Source organism: Rattus norvegicus, chromosome 10 (assembly GCF_036323735.1).
Source record: "Rattus norvegicus strain BN/NHsdMcwi chromosome 10, GRCr8, whole genome shotgun sequence".
Lineage (NCBI taxonomy): Eukaryota > Metazoa > Chordata > Mammalia > Rodentia > Muridae > Rattus > Rattus norvegicus.
In genome coordinates, this window is record NC_086028.1 from 3,898,540 (window position 1) to 3,908,329 (window position 9,790).

General features: G+C 41.1%; 1 protein-coding gene across 3 annotated transcripts in view; it reads right to left on the reverse strand.

The window, feature by feature from the left end:
* Shisa9 (shisa family member 9) overlaps window positions 1–9,790 on the reverse strand; it is a 292,994-nt gene that overhangs the window by 55,915 nt on the left and 227,289 nt on the right. The gene's annotated exons all lie outside the window — the stretch shown is intronic.

A 9,790-nucleotide genomic window follows, 5' to 3' on the forward strand; every position in this document is an offset into this window, starting at 1 on the left:
ATAGAACCCGCAAAATGTAAGGTGGATGTGGTCATGTGCATTTGTCATCCCTGTGCTGGGAAGTGGAAACAGATGGATCCCTGGAACTTACTGACTGACCAGTTTATTCTACTTGGTAAAAGTTAGGGCAGTGAGAGATCCCGTTTCAAAAAAAAAAAAAAAAAAAAAAAAAGTAAGCTTCACACATAAGAAGTACCTACTTATGGAGGAAAAAACGAAGTAGACCATTATGAAACCTGAGGCTCTGGGTGAAAATAATATGGGGGTGGACTGGGAAAAGAGAGAGAGAGAGAGAGAGAGAGAGAGAGAGAGAGAGAGAGAGAGAGAGAGAGAGAGATTAGAGGAAATAGGAAAAAGGCCTTTATTCAACACACCAGGGGATATCTTAGCAATTTTGCCTTGTCAGCTGTGCTAAGAAGCAGAAAATTGACCCTAAGTTGAAAGGGATTTGCTAGACAGCTAGGCTGGGAAGAACATAAACAGGTCTGTGAGAATGCTGAGGTGTGAAGGGGAATCTGGACGTGTCTCATAAAGCGTGTCCTCGGCTGCGTGTCACTGTCTTGTCCTTTTGGGTTTCTGACCCATTGTTTCATCTGCCTGGAAACTCTGACATTGGCAGAATCAGGGAATGTGTGCGTGTATCACATCCCAAGGGTGATCTCCTGCAAACACAAAGTATTGGCAAGTCATAGCTATCATTATGAGGACGACCTCCCGTAGACAAGCCAGTGGCCAGGGAATCAGGCTCAGGCTGATAATACCCATCATTTTCTTAGAGGTTGTACTGAGCCTGCCATGTGGGCCAAACACTGCTTTGGGCACCTGATTTACAAGTATCCTACCAGTTTTTATAAAGATCTGTTGACATGATTTATTGGAAACCACATCCATTAACATTTTAACAACTCAATAACTCCAACCACCTCAGTGAATTTCTCTTAATAAGTTCACCTCAGTGAATTTATCTTAATAAGTTCACAGCAGAAAGGATTTTGCTTGCTGATCAGCAGGTGAGAGCAGGTCTCCTGCATGCCAGTTGTGGGAAAAGGATGATGGATGTGGAGCTGGGAGCTCACTGAAGACTGTGGAAAGGCCCTGGGAAGTGTTGCCTCTGTTCACCCATTTGTGAGGCCAGCAGACTTCGGTCTCAGTTCCCTGGTACATTAGATAACTTTTAATAGGACGTTTCCTACCCACGTCACATGCATGGTGGATGTCTCATTCCCCCACGACCCACATCACTGTTTACTAAACAACTCCAGCCAGGACAGCATCACCACCTCTGCTTTCATTCTTAGCAGCGATGCCTATAAAATGGCAGAAATGCCAGGATTACCTAACAGCCAGAGTATTTCCTGATAAACTAAGACATTCAAAGTAGAACATGTTTTCTTATGTCCTGCTTGATATCATCTCTTCATTGCCCCAGAGCACATCTGGAAGCCAACACTAAGTTGTTATGCTAAGTGGGGCTGAGGAAGAACAGGTTACAACCCCAGGTTGGGAACTCTGCAATTATCCATCCTACTTCTGTTGTCTCCTGGGTGACTTGGACCAGCCATGTAATAAAACAAAACTCAAGACAACTTAGCACAGTATAGACCATGAATCATGTACTTAATAAATATTAACATTTTCCTGTCATATCATTTCTGTTGATATGTTCTTAAGGAGCACAGCACAGTGTCTGAAGTGCGGTGGGAAATGCTTCTGGGAAAATCAGACAAGGCTGAACAAAGCCTTGCCACCTGAGCGGATGATAGAGACTAAGCCCCAGAGCTCAGTCAGGAAAGAGCATAGCTCCTGCTAACACATCAGCCTGGAAAACCAAGAAAGATTCTGCTTAGTAGTAAGGCAAAATTATACCTAGCATAAATGTCAATGTCTTCAACAACAAAGCCTTCAAGCAATGCCCCCCAAAAATAAAACTGTCTCCAAGCAACTTGATTGCATCCTAGGTAAAAAAAAGCTAAGATAGTCATGAAAAAAAAAAAAAAAAGCAACAACCAAGGTCAACGTGAAATGGTCACCACTCGATAAAAATTACCAAGCATGCCAAGAAGCAGTGAAAACAACCCATCTAACATAAAAATCAGTCAGCGAAAACACTTCAAAATGTGGGTGATATAATTAGAAAACAAAGACATTAAACCACTGATTATAACTGAATTTTCTATGCTCAAAAACTAGAGGGACTCCTGGGCACCGTGAGTGGAGAAGTAAAGATACATAAAAGGCTCAAGCCAGGATTAAAATCTATGACACACAGCATAATCACATGTACTGAACTGGTTTCAGAGATTATGCAGTGGAGAAAACAAATACCGGTGAATTGAAAGCTATAGAAATAGAACCAATTAAAATATAGTGAAGGCTGAGGAAGTGCCCCGACCACAGATCTCTTGCCTGGTGTGCGTAAGAGCCTGGATTTAGTCCCAAGTACTGGATGGATCTTTATGACGTTGACTCATTTATTTATTGTGTGTGTGCAGAACCCAATGAAAGTGACAGGTGAGTTTAGGAGGACCAAGCTCAAGTCATCACACCTGGTGGCAAACACCTTCACCTTTTTAACCCCTCTTCCTGTCCCATAAAAATGACTTTCAAAACTAAAAGCAAACTGTGAAGATAGTACCATTGATCTGAGGGAATGCAGCTGAGGAGAAACAGAAAGAAGGAACTAGAAAATGGTTAACTATGAATTAATTAATGATGAACCATTCTGAAAATATTACGGAAACTATACACTCCAGATTCAAGAAGACTAATACACAAATACCAAAAACTACAGGGAATCAAATGAAAGACAAACTGTCGGAAATCAATGATATTGACTAAAATCTTAAAGATAGCCAGAGTCATAAAAGGAGAAGGCGACATTCTTATCAGAGATACTGCAACTTCAAAGGTTCATCATGACCAAGTAGTAGTCATTCCAAACTCAAAACTGGTTTCCCACACTGACAGTAGTACTGACAGTAGCTACTCTAAATCATGAGACTAATGGGTGAAGAAACAAATCATTAATAAAATCCAATGTCTAACACCCAGTGAAATTTAAAGTGGTACAGGGAGGGCATCTTCACACTCATTCTGGCCATTCAGAATGACTTTGACAGATGCCTTATCTTTCCCACTATGGTCAGGAAATGGTAAGTGTCTGTGTCCTGCCTGTTCTGGTTCAGTGTAGTTCCAATACAGAAAAGCAAAGGTGGTGGGTAGGGAAGAGGAAGCTTACACGGGGGAGAAAAAATGTGGTCTTTTTGTTTGTTTGCTGTTTTGTTTCTATTTTTTGTTTTTTTGAGACAATGTCTCTCTTTGTAATTCTGGATGTCCTAGAGCTTGCTGCGTTGATCAAACTAGCCTCAAACTCACACACATCTACTTGCCTTTACCTCCAAAATGCTGGGATTAAAAATGTGTACTACCTTGTCTGGTAAAAATAAAAAATTAAATTACTGATTTACAAGGGAGAGCATTACTTGTACAGAAAATCTTTTGGAGCTGTTTTTAAATACCAATCATTTCTTCAGAATCTACCTAAACTAAAAATTACAACCAATACCTGATTTTCTCAAGGCCACAGGCCATAAAATCAATACATAAACATCAATTGTCATTCTATAGACTGGTGATGAGCTGAGAGAAATGGAAAGGCAAGAAAATATCCAAAAATAGCATCTCAGATACTGAGGGATAACTCTTAAAATGTGGAAGTTCTGTATGTTGACAGCCTCAAAAACCTTAGGAGTAGAGTTGTGTTGTAGCTGGGTCAATTGGGGTGGGGACCCCATATCAGTGCTCTCCACATTTTGACCAGCTGTGCCTTTCTATAGTGGTCTTCACTGCAAAAAGGAGTTTCTTTGCTAAGGGGAGGGCTACAGTTATCTTTGAGTATGAGGACGAGTGTCTGGAATGCAGTTAAAGGTTACAATGGTTTGGAACGTGGAACTAGCAGGTTCTCTGTGGCCTTAGCAGCCACAGGTAGTCAGCTAGGTATGTGGGGCTTCACACCTAGATGAGGATCTATAGGCTTTTAATCACTACAGGGAGAGAGGGGGACTTGGTCTTCCCACAGCTAAGCTCCCTCTTTGGTTATCCAATACCAAAGGTCAGCCCTAAAAGCATAGACATATGATGAACAGTAACGGAGGTTCAGCAGGTTGTATTTATAGATTAATTCTATTTATTTATTCTATTCTATTTATTTATTCTATTCACACACATACGCACATATACATATGCATATATTTGTAACAATAATAATTGAAGAAAAAAGGCTCTGGGTTTGAGAGGAATTAGGTGGGGAGATAAAGCAGGGACTGGAGGGAGAGGGGAATTATATAATATACTACACATTTCTGAAATTGAAAATTTTAAATGATTAGTTCAATAAATCCAAAATCCTATCAAGAGATACTTTGAAAGTTCTAAGTTAAATGTAAAAATTCTCACAAATAGGATTAATTGGGCTGTCAGTCATCCTCCAAAGCAATCTATAAATTTAGTGAAACCACAATCTAAACAAGTTTTTTAAATACAGTTTTTATTCAAACCTTCATACAGATAGATAGCTGAGTTGGTAGGAGGGTGTCTTGCTTTTCCAGAAGACCCAAGTTAAGTTCCTAGCACCCATGCTGGGCAGATCATAATGGGCTGTAACACCATGGGATCTGACACACTCTGCTGGTCTCCCTGGGCACTGCTACATGCATAGCACATGTTCACACGCAAACACATGCACACATACACCCCACACCAATACAAAGTAAATTTTAAAATGAAAGAAATGTAATGCAAACACTTTTAAATGGCAATGGCCAAAGAACTTTGCAAAGTAGAATAAAGTTGGGTTGGAGATATTAAGAAATGTCCCCAAGGAGGAATGTCTTAAAAACCTGAGATTTATTGCGTCCAGGGGGATTCTTCCAAACACAGTTTGATTGTATCCTCCCTGTGACCCTAGATGCTACACTCCAGGAACTTCCTTTCAAGCAAGGAAATGAAAATAGTCTGTGAAGTGACTCTCTGTCCATGTTCTTCAAGTAAACATGTGCCTTTTGTATAACAATGCTGGAGAAGCGGCAGCACACACTGTTCTTGCAGAGGTTCAGTTCCCAGCACTGCAGTATGTGTCTCCCAGCTCCAGGGGACCAAACGCCTCCAGTCTCCAAAGGTACGCACACATATGTGCACATACCACACCCCCAACACACACAGCTTAAGGTAAAATAAAACATAAGATGATTCAACATGGATTTATAATAGCTTCATGCCTTTCCCTTTAATCTTCTTCTAAAAATACAATGAATTATTTTTTAAAATATATTTACCTCAACAGTTTACATCAAGAGCAGCCATCTTTGGACAAGGATAGCTGTTGCTCCTGTAATAAAACACAAAGGATCCTAGAACTTTTCTTTCACCCTTATTCTAGTGTATTTTCATATAAATAAATTTCCTCTCCTTGCCTGAATGTTGCAATGAATATCATCTTTAAGTCTTCCAACATCTATGTTTGAAAGTCCTCTTCAGTGTGCTCCTCTGCCAATTATCACTACTGCTTGATCATAGCCACCAACTATTTAAAGATAGCATCAAAATAAAATGCCATGGTTGACCATTATCGAGGTCCAGGGTTACTCTACTTATTTATCCCCCAGTCTGGGTTTTCTCAAAGGGAAGAATCTGGACAAGTCTCAGGTTTGTTTTAATAGAACTTGATTTATTATTCTAGAAGTCAGCTCCATGCATGAAAGATGTTCTCCCCCCAGTACAGTGATTGATGTTAATGTGAGGTACAAAAGAGCACCCCTGCCTCTCACAGCCTCCTTCCTTGACAGTCCTGTTAGAATCAGCTGAGTAACTTGTTGAATTCATGTCTTACTTCTCTTAGATCCAGACAAATAGCTCCCTTGCCTGTTTCACAGGAAAGAATTACACCAGTCTACTCCCACTCAAAAATCCTAAAAACACATTCTTCTCATTTCTTCCATATCAACTAGTTCTCCAAAGAATCTGAGAATTCTATGCATGTGCTCCGTCCCCAGAAATGTAAGCTCTCCTCCACCTCCTGCCCAAACACCCACCTTTCCCTCGACTTCAAGCTTCATGTTGGAGAGTCAGGAACAGTATGAAGGACTTACTTCTACTGACAGCTACACCTTGAGCCCAGCTCTGCTGTCCGGTTTTCTTCCTGCCCCTCATTTAAAGTCCCCAAATCTTGAAAAACTCCTGCACTAGTAGGAAAAAATATACAAAAATAAGTCTGTCTTTTAGGGCAGAGTCCAAATTCCTCATACTTAATCAATGCAGAACATTATCTTACATTTACCAATCGCTCAAAGGATCCATTACCTATAACAGACTGTGCATATGGCGTCTTACCTTCAGGTAGATTCAGATTAAAGTTGAGATAGGAAGATGCCAAGAGATAAAACTAAAGGAAGAGCAATGCTACCCAGAAGAATGTTGCAAGATTATCTAAGAAGACTGATTAAGAGACATTGCTCAAAACCACTCCTGGGACCCAGTCCTCTGATGGGCAGTAAATGCTGATGGTATAGAGGCCTCAGAGGCAGGCTACATATCTGGTGACACCACAGGAGTGTCCCATTGATATAGCAAAAGCTGCACATGCTTTTGACCACCCTGGCCAGTTCTACTTTCCCGCAGAGTGTTTAGAATCCCCCAACATGGAAAGCTACAGATGACTTCTCTCTGGCCGGAATAGAAAAGGTTGCGTTTTTGTGGCTCCTTCAAAATCCTTTCATCTTTAGTCCTACCCAGGGTTCTCCTTTCCCAGCAGATCATGGGTAAAGCTCTAGCTGGCATACCAACACTGCCAGTTCTCCTTCGTGAAAAGGGGACTAAGGAAAGAAAGTGGATCACTACAGTATCTGTCACTGCTTTGAATCAGGGAATCAAGTTCTTTGGAAACCATGGTGTGTAAGGGGATGCTGAGTTCCTCCCCAGACCATCTCAGCCAGAGGCTTCAGCACTGGGAGGCATCACAGTGACATTTCTTCTCTTTGTCAGCATGTTCCTGGCATATGTACTCCAAAAGGTCTGTGTAGACACTTGACGAGGAGGTTGCTAAACACCAGGCTCAAGAGGCTGTATCTTTAAACGAAATCCAGCAGAATATAAATGCTGCTCCCAAAGGGACCTTAGGAGAATTCCCCATCTGATTGAGGTTCTTACACCCCATGCTTGGGTTCAGATCTCCTCATGGGACTGCACTAGACAAACACATCCCCACACAAATGCCTTCCCCATAGGCCAGTAGAACTTGGTGAAGCTCTGCTTTGGATTTGTGAGAACAACGCCAAGAGACTACAACAATCTGACAAGGATGAATGTAGATACTTCTGGAGTGAATGAGTCATGGTAGCCATGTACATCTCTGGATGGATTTGTGGCAGGAAATGAGAGAGGCAAGCCTACTCTGTAAGCTGGCCACATAGGCCAAGATCTCAGGGACTCTTCAACCTTATCTGTCACCATCTTTCTCCTATGGCTCTTAGCCAGGGAACTTTGTATTTGTCCCCAGAACACACCAGCTCATGTCTTCTTAAAGATCTATATATACATGGCTCCCTTCTGTAGGTCCTCATCTTCCTCTTTTTTGGAAGAATTCATTTAAATTATATCACACTTCACACAATGTGAAATGATTTCCTTTCTCGTTTACTTTCCCTAGGAGAAGTTAGTTTGTTGATTTTGTTATCCACCTTGTTTCCACTGTGACATAGACCTCAGTAAATACTTGTAGAAGGAAGAACCAGGGCTATGAAGAAAAGGAGGCAGCAGGGGCTCCAGAACCATCCAAACCTGGTGGCTGTGAAAAGCACCCAGAACAGGGTCCTGAACCTAGGCCTAGGACCATGGGAAGATAATTTGGACACTTCCACACATGTGCATTCTCCCTTAAGGGAGAGACCTATCTGTCAGGGATATGATGCCTATGGTACCTGATTCCAAAGAAGGCTTTGGTAATATAGAAAATATCACCAAATATAGCAAATGTTTATTAAAAGAAGAGTAAGATGCTCTGAAAATGAACCAAGAACCACTTCTGTCATTTCCTAAATACATTGCATAGTCTTACAGAACAAGACCTTCCCAACTCTAAATGCTTTGTGAGAATTGGATTTAACCGTGACTCTATCTCAAGAATAAACATTCTTAGAACCATCTGGAGCTCAATCTACATCCTGGAAAGAAGGCTTGCTTTTGGCAGAGATAGGACTAGGGATACTCTGAGAACTCCTCCTGGACACTTAGATCTGAGAAATTATGGCAGAAACTCAGAATTCATATTTTTTTTTAGTATTTGAAATTGTATTTACATCATTTCCCCCATTCTTGTTCTCCCAGACAACCTTTCCCATGTAGCCCTTTCTTGCTCTTTTTTCAAACTCATGGCCTTTTGTTTTCAGTTCTTTAACTGTTGCTGATGTGCACATGTGGGCATGCACATTTGTGTGTGTATGTGTGTGTGTGCATGTGCATGCACGTGCACATTTGTGTGCATGTGCGTGTGCATGTGTGTATGTGCCTCTGTGTGTGTGTTTCTGTCTGTCTGTATGTCTGTGTCTGTGTGTCCGAATGTGTGCATCTGTGTGTTTATTTCTAAATATGTAAATACAACCAACCTATTTGGTCCACACAATGTTACTTGTATGTGGATGATTTCAAAGCTAACAATTGTGCATTGGGTAACTGATTGGTGGGGGATTACATCTCCCGGTCTCAGTATTCCATAATCGCCTGTAGTTCCTTGCCTACAGTAGAGGCCTGGTGACCTTCCCCATTCAATGTCAGTATATACAGTACTGTCACCCCTGTTCAGGTCTTGCTTTGGCACCACACTGATGAGATTTAATGGGTATAAATTCTTTGACATTTCTAGGAAACTTAATCTCACAGCAAAGTCCCTGTTCCTCTGGCTCTTATAATTTGTCTGTCCCCGATTGCACAATAATCCCTGAGCCTTGGGGGAAGATGCTGTGTTGTAGGTGAATCCTATGAGATTAGGCACCGCAACCTCTTGTATTCTGAGGAGTTATGATTTTCTGCCACAGTCTGCAAAGTAAGAGTTCTTGATGGCAGGAGAGAACTACACTTATCTGTGGCTATCAGAATAAATATTTATAATATAGTTAAGGATTGGCCATGACTTCCGTCGTGTTGAGCTGGTCTTAAGTCTAATTAGAGAGCTGTTGGTTACTGCCAATGCATGCATGCCACTACAGCACTGTAGGGCTATTGTGCCATGCTAGTGTTGCTGTGGTTCATAAACGTCATAGCTGAGTAATATTATTGGTTGACTATATCCTTGGAAGCTTGCATGGTGCCTTCTGGTCCTCTGAAAGAAGGCTTTTAGCTCAGATCCAGCCCGGGTCCTCTAGGCTCTTTGTCTAAAGTGCATAATATCTTGAGCAATAGAGGCTTATCTTCCACCTCTGGGAGGCAACTAAAGGCAACAACAGCAGCCTACAATGTTTTGGGAATCCCATGGACAGCACTGAACAACAATTCAAAAGAGTTTCTCATGTCCGGTATTAGGATTTCTTAGATTATCCGTTGTCAGTCTAGATAGTAAAATTTCATTTAAACTACACATAAAAATGTTTAAATAGACTTAATGTATAATATATATAATTTTAAGTAGATAAATAATGTTTTCTTATGGCCCTTTTCTTCATCTTTATGGTTATTCCTCCCTGTTTCTCTCCCTAACTAAAGTGCCCCCCCATGTCTTCCTACTTACCCTTCAAATCATATT